General features: G+C 41.6%; 1 protein-coding gene across 3 annotated transcripts in view; it reads left to right on the top strand.

Moving 5' to 3' along the window:
- The window catches only part of RNF144B (ring finger protein 144B), a 169,347-nt gene that overhangs the window by 108,761 nt on the left and 38,993 nt on the right, over positions 1-21,593 (top strand). The gene's annotated exons all lie outside the window — the stretch shown is intronic.

Below are 21,593 nucleotides of genomic sequence, written 5' to 3'. Positions count from 1 at the left end.
ACCCAGGTGCCCCAAAATAGAAATATTTTTAACATGCCTTAGTTAACTACCATCTGTAAGGAGTTTATCAGATATTCTGAATGATGGAGAAATCAGGTAGCAATTTTTACTGAATTTTCCTTTTTTTTAATTTTTTTTTATTTATGATAGTCACAGAGAGAGGCAGAGACATAGGCAGAGGGAGAAGCAGGCTCCATGCACAGGGAGCCCGATGTGGGATTCGATCCCGCATCTCCAGGATCGTGCCCTGGGCCAAAGGCAGGCGCCAACCCGCTGCGCCACCCAGGGATCCCCTGAATTTTCTTTCCTATACTTGCTCATCTCCTATAAAGCACATGACATATAATTCTTTTACTTTGTCATATCTCCCTTTTTTTCTATTTTTACAATATGCTGAATGGTACCTATTCTTCATAATCAAGAGAACCCTGTAGAACTCCAGGGATGGGCTTGTCTCTTTTAGTTTGACACTTGGTATTAATGTCTCTGACCCTCATCGCACATTTCCCTGAAGATTGGTTGGTTAAGGTGTGAAGATGGGAAACAGACTGATGAATTCAAAGTGGCTACTAGAAGCATGAACTCAAGTGGTATTATTCAAATTTTCATTTATTTAGAAATCTTTTGAGCTTCTGCTGTATGCCAGGCACTCTGCTGGATGTTGGGAATGTAGCAGTGAATGAGATACTTCCCATTTGGTGGATGGACACATTGAAGGAGCCATACAAGTTTAGTGGGATCAGGGGAAGCTAGATATAGCATATCAAAAGAACGTCTCCCCCACCTGGAGGTGGGACGGACATACTGGTGGCAGTGATCTCTGAACTGAGGCTTCAAACAAGAGTTGCAAACTGATGCTCATGGGCCACGTCTGGGCTCAACACATTTTTGTTTGGATTCCCAGTTGTGAAATTTCATGAGAAAATGAAAAAGTGGTAAGATGTAGCTTCTCTGTATTCATAGGCCCAGAAATAGATGGTCTTCCCTCCCTCCCTTCCTCGCTCCCTCCCTCTTTCCATATATATAATATATAAAGATTTATTTTTCTTTATTTTAAAGAAGGAAAGAGAGAAAGCATGTGAGTGGGGAGAGCAGAAGAGGGAGAGAACCCCAAGCAGACTCCCTGCTGAGCTGCAGAGCTGGACGTGGGACTCGATGCCATGACCCTGAGATCATAACCTGAGCCAAAACCAAGAGTCCGAGGCTCAGTTGACTGTGCCACTCAGGTGCCCTTACCCTGTTTTTATTACCTGTCTCTCTCCTATATGTATTTGAATCAACTACCCTTTTAACCTGAGGATGGATTCAGAGTCATGTAGGACACATGCTGGCATCTCAGGATGGGAGAGGCCTGATGCCCAGGTTAAAATATTTACCATTTATCTATGCTTTGGTAGGTCTTGTGTGGGCAGACTGTTAATGTTTATTATACAAAAAGCTTAATAATCCCCAGGCAGTTGTGGGTTTAATGCCCTGACTTGAGAGGGAAGTTGAGTTGTTCAGTTGCAGTGACCAGTGCTTACATCAAGGGGAAGGGGAGAAAGCAGTCATTAAGGAAGTAGAATTATTTATCAAGAGGTGTGTTTCCTAAGCATACTATAAAAAAGAAAATAAAACAAAAAGCAGATAACAAGGTAAAATAAATTTTGCCTCATCTCGGTGGTTTTTTGTTGTTGTTTTTGTTGTTGTTAGCTAATCTAATCAACACAAAATGTTCTCAAGCTTGTTTATAGCAATTTAAAAAATTATTTTTTTTTGATTGAGGATTAGGGTAGGGAGAAGCCTTGGAATGACTTTTTTAGGTAAAAAAAGGAAAGTGACTAAAATCCTTCCCTTATGTCTCCAATGCTGAGATCCAAAGATGACCGTGAGTAGTAGTGTTTATTCATTTAATCATGGAGCCCCCACTGAGCAGGACCCGTGTCCCAGCAACTGTTCTAGGCACTGGGACTTCCCAGTTTCAGAAACAAAACCCAGCAGAGATCCTTGCAAGATCTTAGGAGCTGTATCTCATCAAAGGTGGTTGCATAATAAACAATAAACAGAATAAATGGGTGAGTTATATGGGCTTGAGTAATAGGGCTCAGAGAAAAAACAGCGGGGTGAGGGAGGTGGCAAACAGGCAGGGGATGTTGCAGGTCGAGTAGGGCATCAGGAGGAGGCCACGGTGACATCTGTACTGGCTCTTCCTCTTCTATCAGCATGTGTTGCTTAAGGAAGTGACCTTGTCAGCCAGGGGGGGGCTTCAGCTTCCTTTGGTCTTGCTCTGCTGCCCAGTGCTGTGCTTTGAAAGGCATTAGTTCTCTGACTTTCTCCCATATGTTTCGGACCCTTGCCTAATCCTTGAAATGCATGAGTCACAAGCAACGTTTGGTTAAAGGTGGGATGGAAATTTCTGTCTCAGGGTTACTGATGTTCAAAAAGCAGGATATAGAATTCAGTTTTTGCGATGAGACTTCATGGTTCAGGATTCAGGTTTGTGCATCAGCGTCGGGTAGAGAAGTACACACGCAGAGGTCGTATCTGACACCCTCCCAAGGATTGTCGCAATAGATCTTGGTTCCCAGTTAAAGACAACACAGCAGCTTCTCGGTTCTCCTTTGGTAATCTGGAGGTAGGAGTTAGCACAATTAGATTATCCTGTCATCTGCAATCATACTTCCTCATTGTTGGGGAGTGCTCCAAAGTAGAAAGTCAGATGGCTTGGTATTTTTGATATCTCTCCAAGTCTGGAACTTTTTGTGCCTTATAAACATTAACCTTCCTGATAGCCCATCATTCCCTGTGATCTACCAAAATAATAGTTAGCTGCTGTATTTGATTACATTACTGTCTATAAATTGGCAACTGATATCAGACTCACCTGAAATGCTACTCTAACTTTTTATTGTTTAGACCTTTTATTCCTTCTTTTAAAAAACTATTAAAGAATGTGTCTGATCCCCCAGATTTCAGTTTGCACTGAAATATTAGATATTCAATATTGATATTAAAGATACCAAGTGTGTCTTGTGTTTTTAAGGCTGAAAAGAAATTTGTGACTTTTTTTGTGAAGATACTCTATTTGAGAGAGAAAGCAAGAGACACCATGAGTGGAGGAGGAGGAGCAGAGGGGGAGAGAGAGAAGCAGACTCCCTGTTGAGCGGGGAGCCCAATGTGGGGCTCCATCCGAGGACCCTGAGATCATGACCTGAGCCAAAGGCAGATGCTTAACCCACTGAGCACTCAGGTGGCCCTTGTGACATTTTTTAATAGGCCATATACTACTAATTTCCAACTTTAAATATGACTGCATGACATCTCCTAATTATTGGCTAGGAAAGACTTCTTGCGCATACTGTGTATTTCAAAGAGTTTTGCTAAGATAGTTCTCTCTGCCCTCCTCATTAGGAGAATGACCAAATGAAAGGTCCTCCTGCTGGATACGGTGTACTTACATAGATTCAGTAAAGCTTTTTATAAATTTTTATCTTTGCCCTGTTTTCCCTAAGAAGTATCCCTGACCATGTTGCTGTGAGCTTAAATATTTTGTTCCCAAGATCAGTGGGCTCTGGGAGAGCAGTATGGATAGAGGTGGAGTGTCTGACTTGACCATGAAAATGAGCCAGCTCATTCCCTATCTTTAGGGAGATCTCCTCTAGGGAGATTCCCTGTCTTTAGGGAGATCTGCCTCAGTCCACGTGTGTTCTGTGGACCTTCAGCTCTGTAAAACAGAGGTAGCCCTTGAATAAAGTGTTCCATAATCAAATTAGCTCAGAAACTGGTATGTTCTCTCTCCCTTTTTTGGAAGGCACATAATGCACTCTGTAGGCTCTGTGAAATCTTGTGGTTAAAAAAAAAGCTGGGGGACCCTGTTTAACTTCTGAAGAGGCATTTCCATTTGACCATGCCATCTTTTTAGTGGAACACCCACCCATTAGCTTCTCCACAATTTGTGTGCCAGAGAATGCTGCCTTAAATCATTACATGTAGGTAATTCTTGATTTAAATGACATCTAGAGAACAGAATGTGATGGATGTTGCTTCAGATAATCCATCAGCATAGCTACTTTCTTGTTAAAGGAAACTTTGTGTGTGCTGTTTCCAGTGGTGGTTTCTGTAAGACTATTTGCTCAGCTTTGATATGCAGAAGAAAAGTGTAGTATAAAGCAAGGAAGGCTAACTATACAGGACAGAAATGGTCATAGTTCTCATTAGCCTGACTGAACTCAGAGATCACTAGGAGCATTATGGAGCCAAAGAAGTTGATATTTAGGGATTATGGGGAGAGTTGCAAAATTACTTGTTCTTGCACTTGAAGGTTAAATATCTCAGGGATGGTAGTCTACTAACTAATGATATGCAAAAACTCTGTCTCTCTCCCTCTCTCCTGTGGATTTAAATAACCCAAACATGAAAATTCAAAATTTCCTTTCCTGGCATTTGCAACACACTCTTTCAGATAATAACCACACAATTCTAATTCAAGTGGAAGAAAAAAAAATTCACTAAAGTCAGTTATCAAAGGAGGGAAAATTTATGGGTTTGCTCCCTGCTGAGCAATTTTTGCCTCTCAGATTTAGTTTGGAAGCTATTTCCCTCAGCCACGAATTAAAGAATAATGGAAATACAGTTGTTGCTTGTTTTTATAACCTAGATAATTTCACCTGAAAAGAGTCGGTATGTTGGGCATGGCCTATTTACCTTTCAGATTATAGACAGGATGTGCTGAGCAAAAAGAAAATAATGTCCAGCCATATTCTTGCCTTTTTTCCATTACATTTTGTTGGCTCCAAGTAGTTAGAACTCCTTTTACTATTCATTTCTCTGAGCCAAATGGATTTTCCAATGTTTAAAAAAGTGAGAGGAAACATAAAACTTTTTAGACCAAGCCCTTCTTTTCCTTGGGCCCTGTTGAGTGACCTTTATGAAAAGCCCACATACAGCCCAGGAGACATTTACAGTTTGGAAAGAGTTGCTGTGTGTGCGTGCGCTGGCGCATGTGTGTGTGTGTGTGTGTGTGTGTGTGTGTGTGTGTGTGTGTACCTGTGCACACATGTGTACTCACACGGGCTGGTAACTTTCAAATGAAGCAGAGAACCTGCGGTGGTTCTTTTCCTGGATTCTAACTCACGTCCACATTGGGATTTCAGAAGGAATGGTGCTTTTCTACTATCACCTCTATTTTTTGCTTTCCAGGGCAGTGTGTGGTGGTTAGCATATTTGGAGGTAGGAAGATCCCAGCTCACGTTCAGGCTTTGCCATCAATGAGTGTGACTGTATGCAAGATCTTTGGCTTCTCTGAAACTTCGTGTCCTCACCTGGAGGGAGGAGAGAGGAATGGGAGGAGCGTACCAATCTCAGAGGGTCGTAGGAAGCATCAGGTGGGAACTCCAGTACAGTGGCTCGTGCAGTGGCAGGTCTCTTGTAAGTTGGCGTCTCGTTACTCCTTTCTTTCCTAAGTTTTGTCAGTATGCTGAGCTGTTCTGGTTTTCAGTAACTGTTTTAGAGAAAGGGAATCCTGTGAAGACTTGACTGCCTCCCTCATTAGCCTTTTATAAAAAGATAGTTATATATAGGTGATTTCAACCTTATGAGATACCCACAGACTAGCAATTAGGATATAGAGAGAGATTTGTCTCTTGGACTTGTCCAAAGGTTGGCTGACGGCTGGGTGCTTCAACTGAAGAGGTGAAAGTAGGTTTTAGAGGAAAAGCAATACAACTTTGAAAGTAAATAGAAGAGGGTGTTTACCCAAAGGGTATGAAAACACTAATTCAAGAGGATATGTACCCTATGTTTATTGAGGCGTTATTTATAATACCTAAACTATAGAAGTAGTCCAAGTGTCCACTGATAGATGAATGGATAAAGAAGATGTGGGGTGTGTGTGTGTTTGTGTGTATGTATGAATGTATATATGTGGAATATTATTTAGTCATAAAGAGAATGAAATCTTTCCATTTACTACAACATGGGTAGATGTAGAGAGTATAATGCTAAGTGAAAGAAGTCAGTGAGAGCAAGACAAATACCATATGATGTTACTCATATGTGGAATTATTAAACAAAACAAATGAACAAAGGAAAAAAAGAGATAAGCCAAGAAATAGACTTTTAACTATAGAGAACCAACAGAGGGGTGGGGGCTGGGGGAAATGAAGGGAATTAAGAGTGTACTTACTATGACGAGCGCTGAGTAATGTATGGAGGTGTTGAATCACTCTATTGTACACCTGAAACTGATGTAACACTGTATGTTAACTTATCGGAATTAAAATAAAAATAACAATAAACAAAACCTCAAATCATAAGAGTGAATAGATAAGCACATTTCTGATGCATGTAGGACATCGTATGAAAGTGTCTCAAGCTACCATTTATTTAAAAACTGCTTACCCCCAGTAATGGAATAACTTGTTGGCTTGCTATGTATAGTCTAGTGTTAGTTTAAGTATTTTTTATTGAGAACTCTCTGGAACTGCAAGAAATAATGAGGCATCGTATGCCAGCAACGTCAGGAAAATCTTTTGTCCCGCCCTCTGGTCCTGACCTGCCAGCCCTTCCTGAAGCTTTCAAATTCTCCAGTTCTCTGCATTCTGCTGTTTTCTAGTACATTAAATGGACAGAAGTAAATGCTGCCAGTGTTAAGCCCTTCCTTATCCTGTTGGGGTTTTTTTTTTTTTTTTAAAGATATTATTTATTTGACAGAGGGAAAGAGCACAAGCAGGGGGAGCGGCAGGCAGAGGGAGAGGGAGAAGCAGACTCCCTGCAGAGCAAGGACCCTGATGCAGGCTCCATACCAGGACCCTTGGGATCATGACCTGAGCCGAAGGCAGACAGCTTAACTGACTGAGCCACCCAGGCGCCCTCCTGTTGGTTTCTGATACTAAAATATACTGGTTTGTAAGGTTAGTCTTATGGATAGAGTGAATTTCTCTCTCGGGTTTTCACTGTTTGTAAAGGACTTCAATATTCTCACCGCTTAAACTCAAGAGTTCTGATGATGCTTTGTATTTGCCACGATGACTTTGTATTTATCAGTCAAGTCACTGATTTGAAATGCAAATTTTGGTCCTATATTTTCCCACCACCGAGGGAGGAGGGAGCCACTGCAGGATAGATAGCATCTGAGAAGTGGGAACAAATGGAAACAGCATGAGAAATGGAGTGGGATGACTCAAGGAGGAGTTGGCTTTCTGGCCCCATGATCTCATCCATGCCCAGCGCTCACCACTCACTCAAGGCAAGCGGTTAAATGTGGCAAAAGCAAAGAGCAGCAAAAGGAAACCACACTCTTTGGGCTGAGTGACTCCACTGTGGCTCCTCTTTCTGGATGCCAGTATGGTTTGGCATCTGCAAGACTGGGTCTCAAATCTGGTTACTTGGGCATCATTAATTCAGCATATACAAAAATATTTATTGTGCCCTGTATATTTCTGAGGGTCAAGGTCTAGTGGTGAATGATCAGATCAAGGCCTGGTTTTCACATAGCTCAGATTTTGGTGCAAAGCACAGATACTGACAAGCAGACATGCAAGTCAGATGTTGATAGAGGCTCTGAGTTAAGACAAAGCACGGTGTGGGGGACAGTAGGCCTGCAGGAGCCAGCAGGGGGTGTGGGGGGGTGTTTCTGCTATGCATTGGATGGTCATGGAAGTCTTGCTGGTAAGGTATTCCTTAGAGACCTGGAGGACAGGAGAAAAAAGCTGTATAGATATCTGGCAAAAGAGTTTTTGGGAGAGGGGAGCCGTATGGAGGTCCTCAACTGGGATTGTGTGTGGCATTCAGGCATAGCGAAAGGTCAATGTGTGTGTATCTCTCCAAAGGGAGACAGTAGGAGATGACATCAGAGAGGTAGTGGTGTCTGTCTGGAGGACCCTGCAGGCTATTGTAAGGATTTTGGCCTTAGTCTCATGTGAGGACAGAAGCCTTTGGAGGGCTTTAATCCACAAAGTAACATGATTTAACCGTATTTTAACGGCTCATACAATTATGGAGGTGAAGTTTCCTGATCTCCCTACAAGCTGGAGCCTAGCCTCAGGAGAATCACTGGTGTGTTCCAGGCTGAGGGCAGGAGAAAACCAGTGTCTTAGCTCATGCTGTCAGGTGGAATGGAAAGAATGAATACTCCCTCCGCCGTGTGGGTTTGTTCAGTCCCTCAACTGATTGGGTGAGGCCCACCCACATGGGGAGGCAGTTTACTTTCCTCTGTCTACCAATTTCAATACTGGTCTCATCTGGAAACACTCTCATAGATCCACCTAGAAATTATGTTGCAACCCAGTATCTGGGCATCCTGTAGCCTGGTTAAGTTGACACATAAAATTAACCATCACAGCCACCTTGGCTGCTGCATAGAGAGTTAACTGCAGGGGCAAGGATGAAAGCAGGGAGAGCTAAAAGATAAATACAATAATCCAGACCAGAGGTGATAGTGGCGTGGAACCAGTGAGTGGTAGCCACTCGTGTTTGGGTAGTCTCAGGCTTCATTTTCTTTTATAGAATATAGGGATGATAATATATCATCTAAGATTATAGAGAAGGTTGCAATAGATAATATGGAGAAAGCATGTAGTCCAGTGCCTGGAATGAAGCTAGTGTGTACATAGCTGTCTACTAATTTTAGTGTGATCATCGAGATTTTGCTTGAAAACTTCCAGGATTGGGACATACCATGACACTGGCTATTCAAGTACAAAATTTCTCTTTTTTTTTTTTTTTAAGATTTATTTATTCATTTGAGAGAGAGAGGGTGAAACATGCATGTGCGGAGGAGGAGCAGAGGGAGAAGGAGAGGTAGAATTCCCAGCAGACTCCTTGCTGAGCATGGAGCCCGGCTTGGGGCTCCATCATACAACCCTGAGATCATGACTTGAGCCAAAATCAAGAGTAGGATGCTCAGCTGACCAAGCCACCCAAGTACCTCTACAGAATTTTAAGTCTAAGCTATCTCTTCTTCTGTATACATTTGAAACCTATTTCCAACCTGGTTCTGCTCTCCAGAACAAAACTGGTTGAAATCTAATTTTTATTCTACTCGCTAGCTCTGTATTATTTGAATGAGGCTTATCTTATTGTTAGGACAAGATTGCTCATTAAAAATTCTCCCACAGTTCTCCATCCATTGTGGGGATATTAATAAATAGCACTTCATTTCTCCCCCCACCACCCCTTTTGTTAACACCAGCTTTTGGAACAAGCTTTATTTGCACAACATTCTTGACTTTGATCATGAGTTGAACAAGTACTTCAGGCATTTCTGTATTCTCTTAGGAAAGCATATGGTCTCAGGGTAGGGGGGTGGTACTAGAATAAGGAACAAGATTTAATTTCTTTTTCACAAAGAAGGTTATAAAAAGATGGTACGTTGGCAATCTGTGTTGGTGTGTTGTGGAGACTTTTTTTTTTTTTTTTTCCACAGCCTACCTTGCCAAAGTTTAATTTTTCAAACCACATATCAGAATATGATAGGCTGGCCAAATGTGCAAACCATGACCAGAAAGCAGACAAAAGTGGGAATACAGTGAGAAAACTTTCCCTTACACGTACTGAGTCACCAAAGCTTTTCTGTTTATTTTTTTGTAGTTGTATGTTTATTCCAATTTCCTGTAAGTCTATTCTTATCTTTTTTCTAAAAATTTATTTATTTCTTTATTAGAGAGAGAAGGGGAGAGAGAGAGAGAGAGAGAGCGCCACACAAGTAGGAGAAGGGCAGAGGGAGAAGCAGACTCCCTGCTGAGCGGGGAGCTTGATCCCAGGACCCTGAGGCCATACCTGAGCTGAAGGCAGATGCTTAACCGACTGAGCCACCCGGGTGCCTCAGTCAGTTCTCATTTGAATCCTGATTCTACTCCTCCATTTGGTAACTGCCACGTCCCAGCCACAGCGCTGTGTGGATAGGCATAACCAGTCCACTTCTCCCATGGGAAGCAGACCCCCTGATGAGGGAAGTACAGTGTGCTGTGGGAGTGCAAGGGAAGCCACCTAAAGTAGACTTGGGGAGGTCAGGGAAGGTTTCCTGAGTGGCTGAGACCAAGAGGGGACCAGCAGGTTGCTTGATGGCAGTGTTGGTGAGGCTGTGGATGGGAAGAGGGCCACAGGAAGGAGAGGCAGCCACATGTGAAGACACAGAGCCAAGGAAGAGTGGCATCCTGCAGAGCTGAGCCAAGAGACGTCCCTGGAACATACTGTGGGGGGCATGGGGGTGCTTGGGCATGAGGTTGGAGAGTGAGTTTGGGGAGGGTCTTGTATATCTTGTTAAAGAGCATGAGGGAGCCACTGAAGGGCTTTGTTTGGATATGGGGGAGGGAGGGAGGGAGGCAGGATGGCTCTGGCGCAGAGTACAAAATGGTCTGGAAGGGAGCAAATGAGTAAGAGGAAGGAAGGGGGCTGTCGAGAGCTTGGAGAACACTCCCCTCACCCACATATGCAGTATTTATTATGGCAGACTGCAACTTTGACGTCTGGAGTATGAAAATTAGTTTCATGTCCCAATTTCTCCCTCTTCTGTATTTGGATGCTAATGTCTGATTTCTCACAATGTTGCTGTCGAAATGCCACTCCTGTCATTCTTGCACGCACTCCTGTTTGAATCATATTCCCTAGGGCTGACGCTGAAGTCCTGCTGCCTCTTATGCGATGTATCTCACACCTTCATGTCTTTCCTACTTTCTAGAATCTTCCTCTTTCTTCCTTCAATATGTCACTTGCTCAGTAACTAAGGAAGTCTCACTGCATGATCAGGGCAATTACAAGTCAACAAATACTGACTTTGTCAAGCAGAATACTAGATTGGGGGGATTTATGGGTGAAAAACTCAAACATAGTTCTTACCCTGGTGGCATTGGCTACCCTAGTGTAAAAAGGATCAGCTCTTCTCTGAAAGCATTTAGCATTAAAATGGAATCAAATAGATTTCATACAAATATCTGTATTGCAGGGGTGCCTGGGTGGCTCAATTGGTTAAGCATCTGCCTTTGGCTCGGGTCCTGATCCCAGAGTCCTGGGATCAAGCCTTGCATTGGGCTCCCTGCTCAGTGGGGAGTCTGCTTCTCTTTCTCCCTTTGCCCCTCCCCCTGCTCATGTTCTCTCTCTCTCTTGTTCTTAAATAAATAAATCTTTTTTAAAAAAACCAACCAAACCAAGTATCTGTATTGCCTTACATTCCAGCAATCTGACCTAGACCCATTTTACCCTCCCGTCCACACTTGAAGTTCACTGAGGGCAGAAGCCCAGGAAGAAAGGCATCAGTAACCATCACTGTTGCATGACAGCAGCAAGCACTCATCCACCTTATTCAGCATGAGCCATTGTTCTAAGGGCTTTAACCCATTTTATCCATAAAGTGATGCCCAACTCAGTTGTTAAAAAAAATATCCCTACTTTAAAGATCATGAAGTAAATCTACAGTAGTTCCCTGTTTACTTGAGTAACAGATGTCTGGGTTTGTGCGTTCACGTTCTGAGGCCCACTCAGCCCTCCATCCCAAGCAAATCATTCACCTGATGACCACTGTCCTACAGTACTGGGGTCAGGCGGCAGCAACTGTGCCAGAACCAGAGAGCTTCTCCAGTTACTGCCACTACTTCTGCAAAGTTTGCAGTCATTTCTGGGTGGTATGTGTAGGGTGTTAGGTCCTCTGTTTCTCTCTTTCATAGAAATGGAAAGTCAGCAGGCAAATGAAGGCTCCCAGGGGCAAGGCAGAAGGAAAGGGCACATGGCTATTGCTCTCTTCCCTTCCAGTGTAATCCAGAAGGGCTTTCGGTCCCAGACTGATTTCAGCTAAAATGTGAAGGTTTTGGTGACCAATTTCATGTACATTGATGGGGGTTAGAAGATGTACGTAGAAATAGAGTTGAAAGAAAAATAAAAAGAAATAGAGTTGAAGCCTTAGTTGCTTTATTTTCTTCCTTCTTACCCTATGTTTCCTTGTGCTCTCCTTTTTAAAGGCTGACTTTTACTCTTAATAATAACCCAGTAATATATGCTAGGTTTTTAAAAGATTTTTATTTTTAGAGAGAGAGCAGAGGAGGGGTGGGGGGATAGAGAGGAAGAAAGAGAGAAAAAGAAAGAAAAGAAAGAAAAGAAAAGAAAAAATCCTAAGCAGGCTCCATGCCCAGTGTGGAGCCCGGTGTGGGGCTCAATCTTACGACCCCAAGGCCTGAGCAGAAATCAAGAGTCAGACACTTAACTAATTGAACCTCCCGTGCTGGTTTTAAAACAAAATAAAAGCTTCCAAGGTATTGATTGTATGATCGCTTCGCCTTCCAGACTCCTTCTCTGTGTGCAAATATGTAAACACATGGATGGATATATATATATTTATATACATATACATATAAACACACACACATCATGTAATAGAGAAATGGGATCTTTACAGATAATTTTTCTTTAACTTTTCTTTACAAATTTAAGTTAGTGTCTTGGACATGCTTCTATGTTAAGAGTATATAGACCCACCTTTCTTTTTAAGTGTTTGTTCTGATAAATGAAACTTTTTGTACTTGTATAAATGTGAAACTGTATCTGTTTAGGAAAACTTTCTAGAAGTGGAATTGCCTAATAAAAAGGTATGTGCATTCTAATTGGATATGTTGCTAAATTGCCCTCCCAAACTGTTGTGTTGATAGCTCCCATCATACATGTAGGAAAGCCCCCTTCCTTGACACTCTGGATATTTTCAAATTTTTTGCCTTCTCTAATCTGAGATGTGAAAAGAATATATCTCATTGTTTAATCAATGTTTCCTCTTTTAAGGAGGAAGAAAATTGTAGCAAGACAAGCTCATCTCATGAATCTGTCTTTAAAAAATACGCAGTTCGTCCAGTTCCAGTATAGTTTCAGCTCATTTTACACCATGGTATTCACAGTACTGTCAGCTTAGAAAAATAAGTCCTATCAAGAAAAGTATATTGTATTTTGGAGACATGAACGAATGGACAATAATGTTTATAATGTTGGTCCTAATGTTGGTGAGAAATGCATTATCACACAAAACAGTTTATGTTCACTGATTAGATGTTGCTATATAGGAAAAGGAACTTATAAAAATTTAGACAAGTTGAAGCCAGAGGTTGCAAACTAACTAGAAAATTCAGCTAACTCTAAAGCTCCATTTTCTCAATATTTAAGTGCATTGAGGATTGATTAAGTGGTGGATTTCAGATACGCGTGGCACCTCTTGGGATGAGGTTAGTCGTAGTCAGTGCCTCATTTCCATGGAAATACATAAGCTCTGTGTTAACCAAAAGCCTCAATGGTTTTGAAGCATTTCCTTACCCCCAGGAGGGAGGTCCTTTTGGTTTGACTCTTTTGGTAAGTGTTTGTGAGCTATTAGCCACATGAATGTAGGGTGTAGGGTGTAGGGTGTAGGGTTTTTTTTTTTCCAGTGTCTTTGACCCTCAGTTTATTCATCTATTAAAAAAAAAAATCCAGGAAGGACAAGCAAGGCCTTTAAATATGTGCCATGTAATATGTAAAAGGCAAGGGTGCTATTTTTTCCCCCTATTTACTTTTAGCCTTCAGTTTACACATTAAGAAACCAGTATAGAGACACCTGGGGAGCGTCCGACTCTTGGTTTTGGCTCAGGTCATGATTCCGGGGTCCTGGGATCCAAGCATATTGGGCTCCATGCTTAGCGAGGAGTCTGCTTGAAGCTTCTTTTTCTCTCTTTGCCCCTTCCCCAACCCTCTCTTTCTCTTTCTGTGTTTCTCAAATAAATAAATACATAAATAAATAAAACTTTTTAAAAATTTTGGGAACTGGCCATTCAAGGATAGATTTTAAGACAGTCAAGAGTAGTCTTAGGTATGCAAGCCTGTGGATTTATTAAGAGAAAGAAAAGGAAGACTGACTCAAATTATGGCAATTATTTTATATGTAAAATAATTTCATTATTTTAATTTTATTAAAATTTTAATTTTAATTTTAATTATTTATTCATGAGAGACACAGAGAGAGAGACAGAGACACAGACAGAGGAAGAAGCAGGCTCCATGCAGGGAGCCTGATGTGGAACTCAACCCTGGGACTCTGGGATCATGCCCTGAGCCAAAGGCAGACACTTAACCCTGAGCCACCCAGGGATCCCAAATTATGGCAATTAAAGTAAAACTAAGCACCATGTACAAACCCCCCTGATTTTAGAAATTTGCTTATCTAGCTATGTCAAAAACATTCACTTTTTTAAAAAAAGATTTTATTTATTTATTCATGAGTGACACAGAGAGAGGAGCAGAGACAAAGGCAAAGGGAGAAGCAGGCTCCCTGTAGGATCCCAGGATCATGCCTGAGCCAAAGGCAGATGCTCAACCACTGAGCCACCTAGGCGCTTCAACATTCACATTTTTACAGTAGAAAAACTAGGGGAAAATTATGCCATAAATGGATAGTCATAATTTTGTTATCATCTCTATTATAAGTAGAAAGGTACTGTGATTTTGCTATGGAGTTGTTGAATAAAATCACTTAAGTTAATTTTGAATATTACAAGATGGCTCAATTTCAGCCTACTCAGTGTTAGTTCAACTTCCTCAGAGTTCACATTTCTTAAATCTAATAATTCTCTTTTGTAAATGTAGTCAAGGAAGTCACAGTTGATTGACCTCTGGGTCATTGGTGTAAACTATTTTGCACGCTGGCTTTTTTTTGTAGGTTTTTTCCTGTAGAAAAAAATGTAGTTGACGATGAGTTAGCTTCATTGTCTCATTTATACAATGTAAATATTCTTGAGAAATTTCAAAAATTTAGGTGATCAGTAATGTTGCTACCATTAATTTTGATTAATAAAATTTCATCCCATTAATTTCAGACTCCAGTTTAAATAGTAAGACAGACATGGGGGGTTTATATAGGATATAACCCAGATGATTCTTGCTTTAAGGAACATTAAGATCTGAGATTTGGTGCATGGTGTAATTCTTTTTTAGCTTAAAAATTTGTACATCAGTTTGTTAACGGAACCATTCAAGCATACAACAAAGGGGAAAGAAGTTTAACAATGAGTATCTATATTCCCCCCCACCTCTTAGATTCCATCATTAAATTTTTACACTACTTGCTTTATCACACATCTCTCCATCCTTTTATCCTTCTATCCCTTGTATGGACGAAACCGATGGATACTCCCTGTGAATTCTCTAGTAGAGTCTAAGCCTACATTCTTCACTGCGTTTACTTGGATGGTTGATGGTTATATTTTATGCAGTTAACTTGCATAGCCCTACATCATGGCTGAAGGGGTTTTTTGACCCTTTGTTAATTTGGGATTTGTTTTCCTCTGTATTGCTGAGGCCTTCTGTGCATTCTGGGAGAGTCAGGAAGGCTGCCTGAGAGTTCAAATAGGGACTCTTTGGGTGCACAAGAGGAGGAGGAAGAAAGTGATAAATGAGTTCAGTGGAATCTCCCGATGTTTAATCTGGGGTGTGCTTATCCTCACTGCCTGTCCTGGGCTTGTTGGCTAGGGCTTGGGGGCCAGCTGAGGGCTGCCAGTTCTAAGATCTCAGGTTTCTTTGGAGGAAGTGGAAGGATGTAAACTTGGCAAGCTTTATTTTCTTTCTCCTGGAACCATCGGTTGCTTTTCTGGGTAGATTGTGTTGTAAGCACCTGGCACAGAAGGATCTCTTTGGAACTCGTTTGAGAAGTGGGGGCCCCTCTGTTAAGAAGCGCAACCATGGTGGGATAAAAGGGAGAGCCTCTGAAAGGTCAATCGGAGAGTTATTGAATTACTTGTTTTGAAAGCAGATCCTTCCCAAGCTTAGTGCCAGCTCCCTGCTTTGATTGAAAGGTGCTTCCAGTCTAGCAGGTTTGAGTCATTTCATTGTGAGGGCTGGATCAGTCTGCAGCATTTCCAGTGGATTTCTCTTCAGAGCTGTTTCCATCACTGAGTTTCTTAATTTAGATGTTTCATGATCACTTGAGCTAAAGATATAAGTGTTTGATCACTCTTGCTTGGTGGGAACTGGAGGTACTTTCGATGGGGGGCCAGATTTAATCTCCCATATTGAATGACTGTTCTCAAACTTACAAAGTGGATCTCAGTACCCTTTTCCAAAAACAGTAACAGCCCTATTTTGGGTTAAGTGTTTAGAGGATCTCAATCAGAGCTTTAACTTTTACATATATAATTTCCTTCTTAGGCTTCCTTTATGGTTTCTTCTGGAACTAGCTAGATGCATGCATTCTCTACAGAGATGCTGGATAGAAAGGGGTCCTTCCTGCCTATGGAGATTATACTTCTGAGTATTACAGAGTAAGTTAAATGCAGTGATGATGTGTGTATTTCCTTGATTAGACTTGAGGGCATAGATTGAATTGGACTAGAGGTTCTTGGTTGCATATTGAAATAACAGAGTTTGGAAACACTGATATCAGCTTAACAGGATTGCAGAATGCAAGATCAATATACAAAAGTTAATTGTATTTCTATACACTAGCAAAGGATAATGTGATAATGGCACATTAAAAACAATTATTAGCAATAATTCAAAAGGAATAAAATACATACGAGTCAGTTTAACAAAAGAAGTACAAAACTTCTACTCTGAAAACTATATTGTTGGAAGAAATTCAAGAACACTGAATAGAAAGACACTCCATATTCATGGATTAATACAGGCATACATAGGAGATATTGGAGATTTGGTTCCCAACTTAATAAAGCAAATATTGTAATGAAGCATGCCCAACGAATTTTTTCGTTTCCCAGCACATATAAGTTATGTTTACACTATATTGTAGCCTTTTAAGTGTGCAATAGCATTACATCTAAAAAAAAAAAAACCCCTATTAATTAAAAAATACTTTATTACTAAAACATTCTAACCATCCTCTGAGCTTTCAATGAGTGACAATCACCAATGGATCACCATAACAAATATAAAATGAAAATGTTTGAAATATGCAAAGAATTACCAAAGTAGGACACAGAGACAGGAAGTGAGCAAATGCTATTGGAAAAATGGTGCAATAGCCTTGCTGGATTGGATGCAGGGTTGCCACAAATCTTCAGTTTGTAAAAAAACATAGTATCTGGGAAGCATGATACACAAGGCATGCCTATATTGTTAAAATGGCCATAAAGTGGATCTATAGATACAAATCCTATCAAAATCCCAAATATCTTCTTTGCAGAAATCAATAAGCTTGTCTGAAATTTTGTATGGAAAATTGAGGGACCTAGCATAACCAACACAGTCTCATAAAAGTTGAACAAAGTTGGAGAAATTGCTTCCGGATTTCAAACTTAACTACAGCACTGTAATAATCAAAACTGTGTCACGCTGTCATAAGGATAGACAGGTTGATGGAATAGAATTGGCAGTTCCAGAAATAAATTCTCATGTCGGTCGTCGATGGATTTCCATCAAGGATGGCAAGGCAGTTCAAAGGGAGAAAGAATAGTTTTTCGATATGCTGGGACAACTGGATGCCATTTGCAAGAGAGGAGGTTGGACTGTTTCTTCACACCACAGACAAACATTAAATCAAATGGATTCTACCTAACTGTAAGAGCTAAACCTGCAAACTTCTTGAAGAAAATATGGGAAATAAAAAAAATTTCGTTACCTCAGATTAGGCAAAGCATGAACAAAAGAAAAAAAAATTGGACTTCATCAAGATTGAAAACCTTCATGATGGGCATCCTCGGGAAAATGAAAAGATAACCAAACCCATTATGGGAGAAAATATTTGCAAATCATATCCAATATGGGACACCTGCAGAATATATGAAGAACTCTTAGAACTCAATAATAAAAACACAAATATAACCCAATTAAAAATGGGGAAAGAATCTGAATAGACCTTTATCCAAACAAGCCTAGATCAAAGAAGTCTCCCTACTTTGAGTGCCAGTCACAAGCCTAGGTTGTTAATTGCACTTTTGATCGACTGGCTGTAAATGATAGGTTCCCATGACCTCCTCCTTGGGTTCAATTAACTTGCTAGAGCAGCTCCAAGAACTCAGAGAAGCATTTTACTTACTAGATTATTGGTTTATTATAAAATGATATAACTCCGGAACAGCCAGCAGGAAGACCTGCATAAGGCAAGGTGTGGGGAAAGAGCATGGAGCTTCCATGTGCTCCAAAGTGCACCATTCTTAATAAATCTGTGTGTGTTCACCAACCAGTAAGCTCTCTGACTTCTGTATTTTTATGGAGGTTTCATTCCTTAGGCATGACTGAATCAATCCCCAGTGGCCCAGGATATAACTTCCAGCCTCTCTCCCCTCCCTGGAGGTCAGTCGATGCATGGGACTGTAAGTTCTGGCCCTCTACTCATAGGGTTGGTGCTTTGACCTGGGGCGGGGAGCTTCCCAAAGTTGCCTCTGTTTGTTAACGTAACAGAAGATACCTTGATCTCTCTGATTCCTTAGGAGATCCCAAAAGTTTTAGAAGCTCTGTGCAAGAAATAGGAAGAATGTATTTGTACTTCTTTTAAATCATAATATCACAGCCACCCTGCCCATTAGTGCCTCATAGTTTCAAGTGTTTCTTGTCCATAGAAACATACCTGTCTTATATCCTTTTCTTCAAGGCTCTGACCTCTGCTAGGAAGCCACTGCCTCATCTGACTATCCTCCTGTCCTAACTATTCGTGAATGGTGACAGGATTATTCTAGAGATGAGGTTTTAATAAAAGAAATCTAAAAGTTGAAATATCTGGTAATGTTAGCAGGTGGACTGAGTGGAGAGAGTGAGGCTTTTGGAGGTACATAACTATATACACCTAATTTGTTTTTGAGAGAGAGAGAGAGAGCAAACACGCATACAGGGTTGGGGGAGGGGTAGAGGGAGAGAGATTCTTAAGCAGACTCCATGCCCAGCATGGAGCCGAACATGAGGCTCCATCCCTGTGACCCTGAGACCATAACCTGAGCCAAAATCAGGAGTCAGATGCTTAACTCACTGAACTACCCAGGCACCCCTATATACACCTAGTTTTTAAGTCCTAATTATAATAAGTGCTACAAAGGAGACATAAAGAGTGGTTACAGTCTTGGAAGGGTTTTAAGCTGATGACAGAAGGGATCAGATTTAGACTTGTATTAAAGTTCCTTTCGCCAGCAGTGTAGAATTAATTAGAAAGAGGCAAATCAGATAGGAAGATCAGTGAATGGATGGACTAAGGCAGAAGTCCAGGTAGCAGGTAATGGAAAGTGGTCTAAGTATGGGGCAGGAAAAGACTGGGAGAGGTGAACAGGCCTGATCAATACTTAGGACATGGAATGGATAGGACTTTGGAATGTATAAAATCATGCAGTAATGTGTTTTGTAGTACCTTCTACGTGTTTTTCTGGAATCCATCCAAGAAGACCATGTCCCTGTACTTTTTCTAGTGGTACAAGATAAGACACAAGTAAATATCATAGGTAATAGAAAGTGCTATGAAGAAAAATAAAGCAGGGTAAGAAGGCCTGATACGGGAGGGAAGATTGGCCTTTTTAGTCAGTGAAGGCCGATCTGAGGAGGTGACACTGAGCATCCCCTGAATGACCTGAGATGGAGCCACCTAGGGGAAGGACATTCTAGGAAGAGTAAATGGCTCCAACCAAGAAAGAAGCCAAGTGTGACATGTCGAAGAAATAGTGGCCAGGTTCATATTCCCAGAGTAAAGGGAGAATGTGGTAGAAATGAGCTGAGCAGGAGTCAGAAACAAGTAGGACCATATGAGCCATGGTAAGGAGTTGGCGAGGCCATCTACATGAGATGCACATTCTTTGGAGGGTTTGGGGGCAGGAGAATAAAATATGATTTATATTTTAGAAAGATGTATGAAGAGGACTGGGCTACTGTGTGGAGTAGAGACCAGCAGGAAAGCTAGTGCAGAGTTCTCCAGAAGGGGTGATGGGGACTTGAGTTTGCAGCGGAAATGATGAGAAATGCTTAGTTTGGGGACATGTTTTGGTTGAGAGTTTGAGCAAAGAGGCATCAAGGGTGTCTTTGTTTTTGTTTTGGCTTAGTAATTGGGTAATTGGTTCCATTTACTGAGCTGGGGAAGACTGGGGATGTGGGGAAGCTGGTATGTTGGGACAGTGGGATTCAAAGGCTCTGTTAAGTAGTGAGGGCATGGTTAGACAGGCGAAGACTTCTAATAGGCATTTATTGAATCCAGGGTAAGACAAAGAGATGTTAGAGATGATCCATGCATTTCCGGGTTATGCAACTGGGTGGATGGAAATGTCATTTGTGAATATATAGAGAGAATGAGATAGAAAATGAGATAGAGATAGAAAATGCAAGACAAGGACAGGACTTGGAGGAGAGAAAAAAAATCATTATTATATATGATGGTCCATGGCCTAAAAATGTTTCTATGTTCTCCCATACAAATTAAGTGGAATGTTGACTATTTAAAAAAGGGAAAAAAAATTTCTTTCTTTTTGTGTGTCATAAGGATTTTCAAAAAGTTTTTTTCAAAACATTTCCCTTAGACTCTGTTACGAAAATTGCATATTTTGGCATCTGTTTAATGCTATTATTTAATGGAATGTAATTTTTTTTTAAGGAGATAGAATTTTATGGAATACACTGCAAGGGAGCAGCAAAGGACGGTAAATTAAAATTATTGTTTGTTGTAATGAAGATTTGTTGAAGGTCTCATGTGTTTAGGTTCAATACAGACCATCTGCCAGGAGGTTGTGATGGGGGCTATAGGGGAGGGAGAGAAGAGGGAGCAAGAAGGTACAGGAACATACTGAATTTTCCCTTTTTTGGGTATCTGTGTCAGGTTGTGGGTAACATTGGTCAGCTACAGCCTATGGATATTTTGAAGTGAGTCACTTAACAAGGCTGTTTGCATTCAGACTGCTGGTCGACGGGGCCCTTTTACCTTACTTGGGTTTCCATAGCTCAAGACTATTGCCAAAAAAGGGCCTCTGTATTCCCCACTGACTGACCGACAATGACACAACTTTGGCATTTGGATGGAAGTCTTGCCTTCAGTAGCTGTTTCCTGCTGGGTGGGGTGGGGGACACCCTGTCCCTACCTAAACTTGTTGGGCCATTGGGGATTCTGTGCAGTTACAGGCAGAGCTTAGTATTAGATTAACGTGCTCATAGGCGATTTAAGTGAAACTCCAAGGTGGCTGGGTCCTTGGGGTACAGCAGGAGGGGACTCTCAGACAGGTCCTTGTGGACTTGTCACCTGTGTATGGAATGGAGTCAGTCCGATATGCAGGAGCATATTTTGCCTGTAGGTCAAGACAGTGGCCGGACCAGTGGGGACAGAGGAAAAAGTGGGGGCCCGAAAGCAGCACACAGTGGCTGAGAGTCAGTCAATGGATCCACAAGGTGTGCAGATGCGCCCTGGACTAGTTGTCGCTGCCGACTATGCCACACACTGGGGGTGGAGTGGGAGAGCAGAGAGAAGGGGTCCTTGGCCCCTCATGGGTGGGCCCAGTCTGACCATCAGGCCGGAGCCCTTGTCTGGGAAGGACTAGGTTAGACTGCCAGGTGGGGGCCAGAAAGTGAAAGGGAAAGGAGGGGGAGATTTCTCCCAAGGGCCAGAGGGGAAATCCTTTGTTCTTTCTGGCAAGAGCTCTGGTGGCTTTCTCCTCCTCCCCCCCCATCAGGAACTTCTAGCCTGAGCCTCGCCTAGGAGTAAT

Source organism: Canis aureus, chromosome 37 (genome assembly GCF_053574225.1).
Source record: "Canis aureus isolate CA01 chromosome 37, VMU_Caureus_v.1.0, whole genome shotgun sequence".
Classification (NCBI taxonomy): domain Eukaryota; kingdom Metazoa; phylum Chordata; class Mammalia; order Carnivora; family Canidae; genus Canis; species Canis aureus.
Note: the sequence above shows the minus strand (reverse complement) of the source record. Positions and strands in the feature narration are given on the sequence as shown.